Source organism: Scyliorhinus torazame, chromosome 9 (genome assembly GCF_047496885.1).
Source record: "Scyliorhinus torazame isolate Kashiwa2021f chromosome 9, sScyTor2.1, whole genome shotgun sequence".
Taxonomy (NCBI): Eukaryota; Metazoa; Chordata; class Chondrichthyes; order Carcharhiniformes; family Scyliorhinidae; genus Scyliorhinus; species Scyliorhinus torazame.
Window position 1 is genome coordinate 172,009,453 of NC_092715.1, and position 16,086 is coordinate 172,025,538.

The following is a 16,086-nucleotide window of genomic DNA, read 5'->3' on the forward strand; positions in this document are numbered from 1 at the left end:
AGGGCAATTTTGGACACTATGGACAATTTAGCATTGCCAATCCACCTAACCCCCACATCTTTGGACTGTGGGAGGAAACCAGAGCACCCGGAGTAAACCCACGCACACACGGGGAGGATGTGCAGACTCCGCACAGACAGTGACCCAAGCCGGAATCGAACCTGGGACACTGGAGCTGTGAAGCATTTGTGCTATCCACAATGCTACCGTGCTGCCCGGAATTAATGGGTCCTTGTCAAATTGGCAGGCAATAACTAGTGGGGTGCCACAAGGATCGGTGCTGGGACCCTAACTATTCACAATATATATTAATGATTTGGATGAGAAAACAAAACGTAACATTTCAAAGTTTGCAGATGACGCCAAGTTGGGTGGGAGGGTGTACTGTGACAAGGTTGCAGAGATCCTACAGCATGATCTGGACAGGTTGGGCGAGTGGGCAAATCAATGGCAGATGCAGTATAATTTGAATAAGTGTGAGGTTATTCAGTTTGGAAGCAAAACAGGAAGGCAGATTACTACCTGAATGATTGTAAATTGGGACCTGGAATGTGCAGTGTCCTTGTGCACCTGTTGCTGAAGGTAAGCAGACAGTGAAGAAGGCTAATGGTATGTTGCAAGAGGTTTTGAGGACAGGAGCAGGGATGTGTTGTTGCAATTATACAGGGCCTTGGGTGAGGCCACACCTAGGATATTGTGTGCAGTTTCGGTCTCCTTTTCTGAGAAAGGACGTTCTTGTCTCGAAGGAGTGCAGTGAAGGTTTACCAGACTGATTCCAGGGATGACGGACTGTCATGTGAGGAGAGGTTGACTAGGTTAGGATTGTTCTCGCTGGAGTTGAGAAGAATGAGGGTGGATCTCATAGAGACTTATAAAATTCTGACAGGACTAGACAGGGTAGATGCAAAGAAGATGTTCCCGATGGTGGGTATGTCCAGAACCAGGGGTCACAGTCTGAGGATTCAGGGTAAACCATTTCGGACGGAGATAAGGAGACATTTCTTCTCACAAAGAGTGGTGAGCCTGTGGAATTCATTACCACAGGAATAGTTGATGCTAAAACACTGAATATATTCAAGAGGCAGCTAGATATAGCACTTGGGGCGAATGGGATCAAAGGTTTTGGGGAGAAAGCCGGATTAGGCTATTGAGTTGGATGATCAACCATGATAGTGACAAATGATGGAGGGAGGCTTGAAAAGCCAAAAGGCCTCATCCAGCTCCTATCTTCTATGTATCTATGTAACTATCCCTCATACAACAAGCTCTTCATTCCAGGGATCATTTTTGTGCACTTCCTCTGGACCCTTTCCAAGGCCAGTACATCCTTAGATACGATGCTCAAAATTGCTCACAATACTCCAAATGGGGTCTAACCAGAGCCTCACACAGCCTCAGACGTACATCCCTGCTCTTGTATTCTAGCCCTTTCGGCATGAATGCTGACATTGCATTTGCCTTCCTAACTGCTGACTGAACCTGCATGTCAACCTTAAGATAATCTTAAACAAGGACTCCCAAGTCCCTTTGTGATTCTGATTTCCGAAGCATTTCCCCATTTAGAAATTAGTCTATGCCTCCATTCCTCCTTCCAAAGTCCATAACCTCACACTTTTCCACATTGCATTCCATCTGCCACTTCTTTGCCCACTCTCCTAGCCTATCCAAGTCCTACTACAGCCCCCCTGCTTCTTCAATACTACCTGTCCCTCTACATATCTTTGTACCATCTGCAAATTTAGCAACAGTGCCTTCAGTTCCTTCTTTCAAATCGGTAATGTATATTGTGAAAAGTTGTGATCCCTACACCGATCCCTGAGGGACACTAGTCACTGGCTGCCATCCTGAAAAAGACCCCTTTATCCCCACTCTCTGCCTTCTGCCAGTCAGCCAATCCTCTATCCGTGCCAGGATCTTACCCTTAACACCATGGGCTCTTAACTTATTTAACAATCTCCTGTGCGGCACCTTGTCAAAGGCCTTCTGGAAATCTAAATAAATCACATCCACAGGTTCTCCTTTGTCTAACTTCCGTGTTAACTCCTCAAAGAACTCTAATAGATTTGTCAGACATGTTACTCCATCCCCAAAGCAAAGATTGGACTTTTCAGGATCATGAGAGAATGTTTCTTTCCTGGTACATTAAAGTTCTGGCACAGTGGAGCATCAATCATGCATGATAATTCTGTTGAATATATTTGTTCCGTCTTCTGACCTGCCACTTGGTGCCAGCAAATTCAGAAGCAGAAGTTTGAGGGGAAATAAACAAATGCCCACAAAATAAAGCTAATTCAAGAGTATCTTTTTCCTTTCAGCACTCCTGGGCACAGATGTCCAGTTTAGATGGTAGGAAAATTGTAGTTGATGCACAGTCAAGCACCCAAGCCGCATTCCTGGTACATGAAGCTACAGACTGGGAGAGCTTTACTTCCAGCATTTTTATTAGAATTACTAATTTGCTTTCCAGCAGGCCATCATTTACCTATAACCCTATAGAAAGGCACTTGCATAAGTTATTTGTAAGGAATAAAAGAAGCTATCATTAATATTCACCCTTCCTTTCGTCTACTAACAAGCTTAACAAAACGAAAGAAAGTAATCACTTTCCTAAATAAGTTGGGGGCCCCAACTGTTACAGCATTCATTACTGTTGGAACTTGCTAACTGTACTTATTTGTATTACTGGGAAACGGGATTTCCCAGTTTCTAGCAGTTTGTCAATTCTTTGAAAATGATTTTGTAATAACTTATCAAGTATTCTGCATGGTTTTTCATTAACAGACACATCTGAAAATACTGAAAATAGTCACATTCTTAACACTGCTATGTTAATTGTCTCATTTATTTTCTTATTTGTTGAATGATTAACACCTTATAAGATGTTGCATGGCAAATCCTATTATGCTGCATAAATTATAAAAACCTCAAATCATTTTGAATAAATCTTCAAACTGTGTGTTCTGTGTTCTTTAAATGAGCATTTTCTCATTCCTTTCAGTTTGCAAGCGAATTTTACAGAAAGATTCCAGTTTCTCGATCTGTATTGAGTTTGAAATCAGATTTTAGCCAAGTCAGCAATGGAAATAATGCACTTGATATCAGTATCCTGGAAAGAAGAAAAATCAGCCTGGCTTCACATTCCTAACGAGAACCCGCAGCCTCCACTGCAAATCACGTGTGTGAGGACAGGATCAGGCTCAGATGTGATGTTCTCCATGCTCAAATTGCTGACACTTGTTATGATCCCAGTTGATGTTATAAATGGGATGGAAGATCCCAGAATAGAATCCTGGATCAAAACACCACAACTTTTACTTCTTTTTAATTAAGGGGCAATTTATGGTGGCCAATTCACCTACCCGGCACAGCTTTGGATTGTGGGGATGAGACCCACGCAGACAGGGGGAGAATGTGCAAATTCCACTTGGACAGTGTCCTGACGCCGGGATGAATCCTGGTCCTCGGCGCTGTGAGGCAGCAGTGCTAACCACTGCGCCACCGTGCTGCCCTGCAAGTTTTACTTTTTTTATAAAACGGGAAGGAACAGAGTCACAGGACTGCTAATTAGTTTTAACAAAAAGAAAAACATTTATTAATCATGAAAAGTTGGATGATTATACAATACTCCTTTACTGCTGCCTTAGCTTAATACACACCAATTTATAGATTAAGGCTTACAGAGTACATCATAAGCTACAATGGTCTCATTAACACAAAAAGTCTCCTTTAAGCTCACAAGATGACGGTAGTAGAATGCACGCACTCCGCTCTGAACTCAAGTTAGTGTCTGTGAATTTCTCCTCAGAATCCCTCAAGGTGATGATCACATGAGAGTTTCCAAAGTCCACTCCCAAAAACAAGCTTTAAAATCTTCTCTCATAGTTATACTTATCCATACCGGTTTGCATTCCAAAATCCAGTCCGAGTTTTCCAAATTACACTTTTAAACAAAGCTTCTGCTGCATTTTTAACAGTGAATCTAGTCCACCGATGCCTTTAGGATTTCTTTGTCTTAGCCACTGTGCAAACTACTCACAATTGGTCTAAATCTTGATTCCCAGTCTGTACTAAAAAGAGTTGTTTGATTTACTGAAGGCCGTTGTCCCACTTTAAATCTGGTTACTGCAATTGTCTCTTTAACTAAGAACACTTCCTTGAATTCTTTTGAACCATACCTTTGTCTCTGTTCACTTTACTACAGATTTCTTGGACATGTCTCCTCATTTCTTTAACTCCTCCCTTAACTTCAGATCTCTGCACTTGTTTTCTGAACTATTATTCTAAAGCTGAGAGAGGTGTTCCCTCTCTAGCTTTAGCTTTCTAAACCAACTCCTTCTAGCAGAGTTGTGAGAGTTGCCTTCTTTCTCACTACCCCGCTCCAACTGCCCACAAATTAGCTCAGCTAAAATTTAAAAGCTTCTCTATCACACAAGGCCCCAGTTACTAAGCAACCTCTGCTTGTTTATTTATTCTTCGTGCCACAGCGCTCTCTAAGTACGATAGAAACACAGTTGGAATTTAATCAACCCCCACATATGCAAACACCTTTGATCAGTATGAATCTAACTATAGGTTTTACCCTTCCAGGCACGAAAACATTAAATTAATTCCACTTAAAACTGTACTTTATTTCTGATGTTTAGTAATACAAATATAAGGGTAGCACAGTGGTTAGAACTGCTGCCTCATGGCGCAGAGGTCCCAGGTTTGATCGCGGCTCTGGGTCACTGTCCATGTGGAGTTTGCACATTCTCCCCATGTTTCGCCCTCAGAGCCCAAAGATGTGCAGGGTAGGTGGATTGACCACTCTAAATTGCCCCTTAATTGGAAAAAATGAATTGGGTACTCTAAATTTATTTTTTAAAAGTAATACAAATATAAATCCCTTAAAACTACCTTTATTTTCCTAACACACTCACTGTCTTTTTTATTCATTCATGGGATCTGCGTGTCGCTGATAAGGTCAGCGTTTGTTGCCCATCCCTAATTGCCCTTGAGAGCAGCTAAGAGTTAACCACATTGTTGTGGATATGAAGTCACATGTAGGCCGGACCAGGTAAGAATGACTGACTTTCTTCCCTAAAAGACATTAGTGAACCAGATAAGTTTTGATGACATTCAATGATATTTTCATGGTTTCTATTAGAGACTTTTTCAGATCCAGATTTTAACAATTTAATTTTAATTCTACCATCTGCCATAGTGAGATTTGAACTCTTGTCCTCAGAACCCTCTGGATTACTAGACCAGTGACATTACCTACATACCACAATCTCCTCATGTATCTGGGTTTATACAAGACGAATGTCCTATAACTACTTTAGAAGCAGTTCATTGAAGGTTTACTCAACTCATTCTTGAGATGAAGGGCTTATCTTAGGAAGAAAGGTTGAATAGGTTGGATGCTCCATTGGAGTTTAGAAGAATGAGAGATGATCTTATTGAAACATACCAGATCTGGATGGGACTTAAATTGCATTCCCATAGGATGTTTCCTCTTGTGGGGAGACTAAAACTTGGGATCATGGTTTAAGAATAAGAAGTCTACCTATTAGGACAGAAATTAGGACATTTTATTTTTGCAGTGTGTTGATCGTCTGTGGAATTCTTTTCCCCAAAAAGTAGTAGAGGCTGGGTCTTTAAATTTATTCAAGGCTGAGTTAGGTAGATTTCTGGGAGATAAAGGAGTCAAAGGTAATAGTGGGCAGACCGGAAGGTGGAGCTGAAGCCACAACCAAATTCAGCCATAATCATATTGAACGTGGGATAGGCTTAAAGGGCCACATTTGAGTTGATTTATTGTCACATGTACCGAAGTACATAGTGAAAAGTATTTTTCTGTGGCTGAGGGAACGTACATAGTAGACAAAGAGAATAATCAACAGAGAACATGACCTATTCTTGCTCCTAAGTCCTTGTTCCTATGTATGTTCCTATGTCATTTGTGCCATATGCTGGAATGTTGTAAAAAGTCAAAATCTTAAGAAGAGGATAAACTAAAGGAAAATTCCTGCCTCCAATGTTCCCCAAGTTCAGCTAGAAATAATTGCCATACTCTTATGAATGCTGCTCAAACATGCTGGGAGGAGAATTTCAAAATTTAAAATGTAATGGCCATTCCATCCTCTGGTAGGAAGATAGCACATTCTTACTCATTCTTCTTGCAGGGTGGCAAGTACTTAACCTTGCCAGTGTCCTCTCCAATGACCTTTTCAAGGAACTCAGTTGGATAGTCGAACATTTATGAACAGAGTGAAACATTACAAGCTTATGTGTCCTAACTCCAGTACACCCATGCTTTGGTGAATGTCTCTTTTATCTGTTCAATTGATTTAATGACCTCCACTTACATTTAACTAAATACAATTAATATATATAATATAATATATATATAACAAACCCATTCTCCTCAAATTGGTAAAGTTTGCACTCCCAACAGATTTGGCATATTTGGTCGAAAGATAATTTATTAATTTACGGCATGTGAACATCGCATGTTATGCCAGTTCCATTAACCAGAAACCTAAGTGCATGAGTCATATAAATAGAGCAGATCACAGGCTGGGAATTTTGCAGGGAGTAACTCATCTGATTTCCCAGAGCCTGTCCACCTTCTACAAGGGACAGGTCAAGACTATAATGGAACACTCTCCATTTTCCTGGATGAGTGCAATGCCAATGATACTCAAGAAGCTCAACATCATCCAGGACAACGCAGTCTGTTTGATTGGCACCCTACACACCACCTTAAACATTCACTCCCTCCACCACCAGCACACAGTGGCTGCAGTGTGTACCATCTCGAAGATGCACTGCAGAAAACCTGTAACCTCAACCATCTAGAAGGACAGGGGCAACAGACGCATACAAACACCACCCTGTGCAAGTTTGCCTCCAAATCACTCACTATCCGAATTATATTGCTGTTCCTTCACTGCTGCTGGGTAAAAATCTTGTAACTCCTCAATGGATAGCACTGGTGATGTAGCTACACCCATCAACTGCAGCAGCCCAATACAATGGCTCACTACAACCTTCTCAAGAAATTAATGATCAGAAATAAATACTGGCATTGCAGACAGGCCACATAATCAATGGGGGCCCATATGATGGCTGCAGAACTAGGGGCATTAATTGTCCCTGCTCACATGAGGACATGTGCCATGGTCCTGCAGGGGGCCAGGAGACCTTCAGAGGGCACTTAGGTGCTGGTGGCCAGGAAGGTCAACGCAAGGAGCTGGCAGCAATGCCACATCTAACAACCTCATGCTGGTGGTCAACATCAGTGGTTATATCTTCACACTATATCTCCCACTCACCACAGCACCCCACTCTCCCATTCTCAGTGCACCATACATCCATCACTCACCCAGCACCAGTTTCTGCCAGTCAGGACTCACACCTAACATGTGGATACTGCACCACACGTCAAATAGCAAATGTTCCAAACGTGATCCTTTAAGTAACACTACTTTGGGGTCTATAAAAGAGCTTCACACTTTTTTCATGAGTAAACAACACAAGAGCTGCCTGCACATCTGTTGGGCAAATTTGGGATCCTGCCATCACATCAGGCGATTGGGCTATGGACAGCAACACCTGTGGGCTGCAGAAGAAGCAGATGGTGGCACGTCCTGCCATTGGAAAATGGAAGTCATCCCCTCATAGCACTGCAAATTGTTCACTCAATATTCTGTCCCGTGATTTGCCCAAGTGTAGCATTAACTCTGCTTTAATATGCTTTGCCTATCACATTGATATTTTCATCCTGGTTAATTCAAATTTGAAACCTAAAATTTGAAACAATTACAAAAGCAATTTAAAGTATCAATTGTGTCCAAACAACACTTAACCCTGCAATCACATCTCTATACAAAATGCCAACCATTCGGTTGGTGCTTTAGCCTCTTCTTGAAAATCTGTGTACATTTTTCATATTCTGAGGTATTCACAAGTTTAATAAGCAAATCCTGTTCTCTTATTATGCTGCTTTTCATTTTTGATCCATGGGTACTTAATGGACATATATCTTTAGGTCGAGTAAAGGAAGCAGGAACTTAAAAGTTACAAAACAGTACACTGTGCTCGCATTCCGTTAGCAGAACTCTGACTTTGTGGCACCCGAGAGAGATCGGGGGGAATTGGTTCGATTGGTTGGTTGGTGGCCAATGAATTGGTGAAAGGCCATATTCTGCTCGGTGATAGGCAGTGATTGAGTCCTATCCAAGTGGGATGGTTTTTAGAGAACCAAGGAAGGAACAGTTGGTTCTTGGATGCTCAAGGAAAGGATCTGCTCTCTCTCTCTCTTTCTCCAGAAAAGCTGTATGGCTGCTGTATTTCTGAAACTGCAGAGACCTGAATGAATCTGCAGTAAAAATCATTACTGATTGAAGGCAGAAAATTTGAACTGAAAGCCTAAATTAAAGGAAGATGTGCTAGAAAGCAACCATCTGAAACAAAGACTCTTATCCTTCTTATTTTTATCATTATTTTACACCCCTCCTTTCCCCTCTGTGTTTGTCTGTTGTGTGCGTGTATGGAGGGTAGGGCGAGTTGAAGTGGGAGTGGGATTAGGAATTAGATAATAGTGAACCTGTTGTATTTGCTGCATGGTTAATTATAGTTTTGCTATAAATAAAATTAATTGTGTTTGAATTTACAAACCCGGCGATTGCAGTTATTTGGCAGTAAAGGGCCAAAGACTTTGGGTGTTTTTCTAAGAATGATTTATTAATTTCAATTGTGTTGCGACTCCAGATCAAGTGGGGCTGCAATTGATCATGCACTACCCCAGGAGGTCGTAACGCATGCAGAAGGATCCATGTCAGTTGCTACTGTGCATAACGTGGATCACCTTTAGGGAAACAACAGCATAGTGGTAGCCAGATCTCGCAAGCTGTAGTAATTGATATAAGGACTCTGGTCAATTGTAAGCTAATCTAGGGTTGTTTTCAAGTAGTTATTTAATCCATTTCTGCAATAATAAGCTAAAAAAAATATGAATTGTAGTTTTGTAGTAGAATTCACTGCTCATGGGGAGCAACAAGTTATGTGTTCCTCGGCCTTTCAAATGCTGGTATTGAGAAATTGCGAAAAGATATGTGAGGGACCTCCAGTGGCGGCATGTAGGAAATTGTGGCGCCTGGCCAGGCTCGTCTGTTAAGAAAATGGTGGAGGCCGCGGCCGTGACTCAGGTTACCCCGTTGACGATCGAGATGCGTACAGGTATGTTGGCAGCAGAATTTAAGAAGCAGGGGTAGGCTGTCTCCGAGGATATCTACAGTTCGATAGAGGTGGTCTTAGCTCCAATTCAGTCGGCACTGACGAGGACAGATGAAACAGTAAAGGCGCATGGGGCAGTCCTGCAGAGGGTAGAGGCGGCTCTTTCGAACCAGAGTGACTGTATTGTCTCTTTGGAGGCTGAGATGGCAATGCTGGCCAGTGATAATAGACACTGTGTGCCAAGGTGGATAGTTTGGAGAATCACTCCAGGAGGCAGAACCTTAGAATCATGGAGCTGCCGGAGGTGTAGAGGACCCAAATCTGTATGTCGAAGATGTTTGGGAAGATGGTGGGGTAGGGTGGATCATCGTCCCCTCTCAGGTTGTATCTGGATAACCAGTAACTTCGACAGAAGCCCCGTTCAGGTGAACCACCAGGGGCAATCATCGTTAGGTTCCACAATTAACAGGAGAAGGAACGAGTCTTGAGGTAAGCGAAGAATCACCGGGACTACAAGTGGGAGGGCCACGCTATCAGGCTCTATCAAGATGTGGGAGCAGAGCTGACTGAAAGGTGAACGGCATTTAACAAGATCAAGGCTGCATTGAATTTTAAAAGTGCAGAGTGGTTTGGTGTGGTGTACCCTGCCAAGTGACTTTTGACTCGAAAGACTATTATTTTGATGCGCCAGAGCAGGCTGATGCTTCAGGCTGAGGAACGTTAACTGTTATTCGTATGGAGACTGGCTGCTATTGGGGAGAACATGTGTTATGGGGACTTGTTGGGGTTTCTTGTACCAGTTTGTTTGTTTTTTCACTGTTCTTGTGTGGGTGGGTGTGTTCGCTTTTCTATGTTTATTAAAGTTGGATGTGGCTGGGGGACTGGTTGTTAAGGCATTTTATTTATCTTTATTCCAGGCAGGATTCCCGCCACCCCTCCCTTCCCTCGCTGGTAGTTTAGTTCCCCTCTTAGTGTCGCCCTCTACCCTGGATGTCACATACTGTGCTCCACTTCTTTCTGCTGGGACTTAGTTTTCAATGTTTGGCGGGGAGGGGGGCTGCTGTGTGACCCTGCTCCTCCTCCCCTTGTCCCTGTGTTTCATTTTGTGCTTACCTTGGGTTCCCTTCCTTCCCCCCCCCCTTTCTGTTGTGTGTGCCTTCTCTTGTCTTCCTCCCGCTCTTCATCCCACCCCTTCCTAGTCACTGTTGGCCTCGAACAGGTCTTGGAACAGGCTATTGAATAACCCCCACGCTTTGTGGAAGCCCCCGCCCGATCCTCGGATGGTGTACTTTAATTTCTCCAGGTGGAGAAATTCTGCCAGGTCTGCCCTGCCAGCCAATCTGCAGCTGGGGGTGGTGCTGTTGATCGCCAGGTGAACAGGATTCTCCTGTTCACCTGGGATAAGGGATGCAAAAGCCAGGGCACCGGCCCTCTTCCCATATGAAGATCTAGCTGGTTATATACCCAGAAGGCTGCGACTCTCGGGCACGGCGCCACCCTCACTCCCATAACCCTGGACATCGCCTCGCAGAAGGCTGCGCAGAACCCAACAAGTCTGGGGCAGGCCCAGAACATGTCGGCGCGGTTGGCCGGGCCTCCCTGGCACTGTTCACATTTGTCCTCCACCTGTGGGGAAAAAACCTGCTCATTCGGGTTCTAGTCAGCTGGGCTCTGTGCACCACTTAAAACTGCATGAGGCTTAGCCGAGAGCAGGAGGTGGAGTTGGCCCTGCTCAGTGCTTCGCTCCAGAGTCCCCAAGTTCCCAATTCCGTCCCCAATTCATCCTCCCATTTCCGTCTAGCTTAGTCCAGTGGAGGGGCAGCTCGGTAGCACAGTGGATAGCACTGCTGCCTCACAGTGCCGAGGTCCCAGGTTCGATCACCGCTCTGGGTCACTGTCCGTATGGAGTTTGCGCATTCTCCCTGTGTTTGCGTGGGTTTCGCCCACACAACCAGAAGATGTGCAGGGTAGGTGGATTGGCCACGCTAAATTGCCACTAAATTGGAAAAAATTAATTGGGTACTCTCAAATTTATCTAAAACAAAGCTTAGTCCAGTGATAGTCTTGCCCTGTCCAGCAAACGTCCGTATATGTTCCCACAGTTCTGCCCACTCCTTACTGTCCCTGTTGATTAGTTGCTCTGGTAGTGTGTTTCACGGGGCCCTGGGGTACCTTGCCGTCTCCTTGCTAAGAAAGTGAGCTCCTGTCCCATTGGCAGGTCCAAGTCCTCCGTCAGCTCGTCCAAGGTCGCGAGTCTGTCCACGTGTATAGGTCCCTAACCGCTCCTGTCCCCGCCCCCTCCCCCCCCCCTGTGTCCTGTCTCCATTTTTTAAAGGTGACATCAAACATGGCTGCAGCTCATTATTTTAGAGTATGTTTAGATAATGAGCTTTGGGTTTTTGTTTTGTTTGGGGTTGGGGGTAGTTGTGGGAGGTGATTGGGACTTTTGTTCGCCTTTTGGCTATTTATTTGGTTATTTGGGTGCGGTGCTATTGGGAGGGAGGTTGGGGGCTGGGAGGGTTTCTGATAATGGATACAGTTTGTTCTTTGTACTTGCATGTTGGAGGTTTGGCGCCCATCTGGGGGTTTGTGGCAACTGCTGGCTCAGGTATAGGGTGGGGGTTGCGGGGGGCGGGGGGGAGGTGCAGGTGGAAGGCCCGCAATTTGGCTGGTTCCTTTGAATGTAAGAGTATTGATTGGCCCAATCAAAGGGTCGAGAATTTTTGCTCCTTTGAAGAACTATTTTGCTGATGTGGTATTTCTGCAGGTTTTCCACTCGGGTTTTGATGGTAGGACTAGGGGGAGTCGGCAGTTCTGATTAATAAAAGTGTTTCTTTTTCAGCTGCTAAGATTATGGAGGACCCAAATGGGAGACACATGATTGTCAGTGGGTCTTTGGCGGGCACCTCGGTGGTCCTAGTAATACTCCAAATTGGTGTGATACGATTTTTATTAACAAGCTACTGGCCTCTATTTGACTTGGACTCACACCAGCTAATTTTGGGGGGGACCTAAGTAGTGTTTTAGATCCTCAAATGGACCGATCTAGGCCTAGGTCTCGGATTCCGTCAGGGGTACCAAAAGCATTATTGACTTTTATGGAGCAGTTGGGGGGTGGGGAACTGACCCATGGCGGTTTTTGCATCTGAGTGATAAGGACTTTTATTTTTTTCCCCCATGTCCATCAGGTGTACTCTTGGATTGACTCCTTTGTGGCGGGTAGATCTGTCCTCCTTGGGTGATGAGGGCCAGGTACTCGGCACTTGTTATGTCAGATCATACCCCACACTTTGTGGATGTGATGTTGAAGCCGGGTCCTTCTCAATGCCCACCATGGAAATTGGATACGACATTGTTGGCCGATAAAGGCTTTTGTGAGTGTATATCCTCCGCCATTGGGGAGTATATTACATTTAACAAAAGTGAATCTATCTCTCCTAAGTTGTGGGAGGCACTTAAGGTAGTCTTTAGGGGAGAGAAAATTTCCTACAAGTCTCGCAGGATAAGATTTAGAGGGTGGAGCGGCAGAGGCTGGTGGATTCCATCCTCGAGGTGGACCGCCAGCACTCGCTTGCTCCTACACTGGAGTTGTTGACGAATAGGAAAAGGTTGCAGACGCAACTTGAGCTGCTCTCAACCAGTAATGGGGTGAGCCAGCTGCGACGCTCAAGGAGGACATTTTACAAGCACATAGAGAAGGCCAGTCACCTTTCAATGCACCAGCTGAGGCAGCAAACTGCCTCCTGTGAGATTGTGCAGGTGGCGGACTCGGGTGGCAGGATGGTTTCCGCCCCATCAAAGGTTAATGTAGCGTTTGAAACTTTTTACCGTAGTCTGTACAGATCGGAAGCCCCCAGAGGAATGGTCGCCCACGATGCAGTGTTTGTATGGGTTGTCCTTCCTGGTGGTGGAGAGGGAGAGATGGGAGGAATTGGATTCCCTGTTGGGCCCCGAGGAGGTTATGAAGTGTTCAATGCAGTCAGGCAAAGCTCTGGGTCCGGATGTGTTTCCCATCGAATTCTATAAGATATATGCAATGCAGTTAGTCTCACTGATTTTAGAAGAAGGGCAAGGATCCACAGAATATGGGTCGTATCGGCCTATCTTGTTGTTGAATGCTGATGCTAAGTTGTTGGCTAAAGCGTTGGCAATAAGGTTGGGGCCCTGCCTAACACCCCTTTGTAAAGGATCGGCACCTGTCGCCCAATATATGTCGATTACTAAATATTGTACTGTTACCCTCTCCAGCGCCAAAGCAGGAGGTTATTGTCTCGCTAGACGTGGAAAAAGTGTCGAGTGGAGGTATCTATTTGAGATCCTCGGGAGGTTTGGTTTCTGGCCAGTTTATATCCCTTTCACAAATGACTTGAGCTTAGATTATTTTCAGCTGAGTAGGGCACAAGGCAGGGTTGTCCATTTTCTCCACTTCTTTTTGCCTTGACAATCAAAGCACTGGTCAGAGCGTTGAGATCTTCCACTGATTGGAGAGGGATAAAGCGTGAAGGGAGTGAGCATAGGTGTCCTTGTATGCAGATGATCTGCTTCCTTCTATCACAGACCCAGTTTCTGCCATGGACAAGATAATGAAGCTACTGAGGAGTTTTGGCTCCTTCTCGGGGTAGAGGTTAAATTTGGACAAGAGTGAATACTTTCCAGTTAACCCCCCAGGGAGGGGAACTGACCTGGGAATGTTGCCTTTCCGCCTTGCCAGATCTAGCTTTCGTTATCTGGGTAGCCCATGATTGAATCTGGGTAGCCCATTATTGGGCCTCGCTCCATAAACTAAATTATGCTAGGCTGGTGAGTGGGGTTAGAACTGACTTGCAGAGGTAGGATGACTTCCCCCTGTCCTTGGCGGGCAGGGTTCAGATGGTCAAAATAAATATCCTTCCGAGACTTTTATTTATTTTTCAGTGTCTCCCCATTTTTCTCCCCAAATCATTTTTTGCTCGAGTCAATAAGATCACTGCTTGCCTCATTTGGATGGGAATCAAGCCAACGATCTGTTGGTTGTTTCTTCAGGGAGAAAGGCAATTACCTAATTTCTTATTTTATTACAAGGCAGCTAATATTGAAAAGGCCACAGAATGGCAGAAGGATCTGGATTCTTTCTGAGAGCAGATGGAAGCGGGCTCTTGTAGTGGTTCTAGCTGCCTTGTTTCTGTTTTCCACTGCAAAGTGTACCTCTGGTCCGGTGGTGGTGTCCACGCTGAGGATTTGGAGGCAGTTTAGGCAACGCATTAAGCTTGGTGCCATGTCGTTGTTTGCCCCTATCTGTAGGAATCATCTCTTTGTGCTGGCGGATTTGGACTCTACATTCAGGTCCTGGGGGTGGGAGGGGCTGGAGAAGTTTGGGGACCTGTTTGTGGAGGGTAGGTTTGTCAGATTTCCTCCTGAATAGGATTTTGTCTCTGGCCATAGTGGGTGAGGGAATGATTTTGGAAATTTATGGCCAGATTCTATCGGCGGAGCAGGCTCTGTTGGATGAGGTGAGGAGGAAGTAGGAAGGGGTGCTGGGTCTGGTTTTTGAGGGAGGAGTGTGGAGTGAGACTTCACAGGATACACTCAACCTCTTCCTGTGCCAGGCTCAGCTTGATTCAGTTCAAGATGGTTCACAGGGTGCACCTGACCAAGGTGAGGGGATGAGTGTATTTTTTTTTAAGAGGTGGAGGATAGGTGTGAATGTTGTTCTCGGGGACCGATGGATCATACCCGTATGTTCTGGTCATGTCCTAACCTTGTAAGCTTCTGGATCTCGTTCTTTAACACCATGTTAGGGTTTCTTCATATCGAGATGGAGCCTTGTCCACTGATAGCTATTATCGGGATTTCGGACCTGCGGGGCTGCACCCGGTGTAAAGGCAGCTGTCCTCGCCTTTGCCTCATTGATAGCCCAGAGGCAAGTTCTGCTGGGGTGGAGTTCTCCTATTCCACCAGTGCCTCGGCCTGGTTGGGCGATCAAATGGAATTCCCTCAATGGGCATTCGTGTCATGGTCCTGACGCAGGGTCGTGGCCCAATTTTGTGGGATCTCCATATCGGTCACCCTGGGTGTCTAAAATTTAAATGCTGGCCCACAGCTATGTATAGTGGCCAGGATTTGACGCCGATATCAGGAAGCTCACCCAGCAGTGCAGGTCTTGCCAGGAACATAGAAGCTTCTGCCGGCAGCACCCCTCCACCTTTGGTACGGGTGCAGGGCCGAGAATCAAATCGGCATGTGGATCGCCTCCGCAGTTGCCTCCGGCATTGATCGACCATTGCTCAGTTGAACCGGCACTATTGTTGCCATCTCCACCACCGTTGGCACCGGAGCCGCCACCATGGGTCCAGGAACCCGAGGAAGCTGAGATGTTAGACACGGGTGGCCTCGGATTCCAACTCCGATATGGAGATGCCACCACGAGTGGCTGCCGAGGACCAAGGCACGGATACCGGTCCACCGGAGACGGCGACACTTAGGGGCTCGGCTTGAAAACATTGGTCCACCTTGCGCTACACGCCAACAAGACCCGCACAGGTGCAACCCGAGCTCCAACCCAGAGCAAAGAGGACCAGGGGTCCTGCCCTACAACCCATCACGCCGGATGCTGTTCCAAACTTGGGCAGGTGGTTGTAACCCTCATGAGAGTCAAGGGATGTTGACTGTCAGGTTCCCAGGACCTTGAATGAATACGAGCTTCCCCGTTATGGGAGCAGGGCTTTCCCTTAACAAGGGAAGCCAACCAGACATAAAAACCCTGACCCGGATGTGGTTTGGCACGGGAGACCATTCGGGGAGTAGAATTGTATCTCTTTATCGTGTAATTAAAACTTTTGTTGCTTTCATCTTCGCTTCCTTGCGGTCGCTCTGTCGGTATCTAAC

At 45.5% G+C, this 16,086-nt stretch overlaps 1 protein-coding gene across 15 annotated transcripts in view; it reads left to right on the forward strand.

The window, feature by feature from the left end:
• Nucleotides 1-16,086, forward strand: part of LOC140429588 (guanine nucleotide-binding protein G(I)/G(S)/G(O) subunit gamma-7) — a 508,117-nt gene that overhangs the window by 320,716 nt on the left and 171,315 nt on the right. The window lies entirely within an intron of this gene.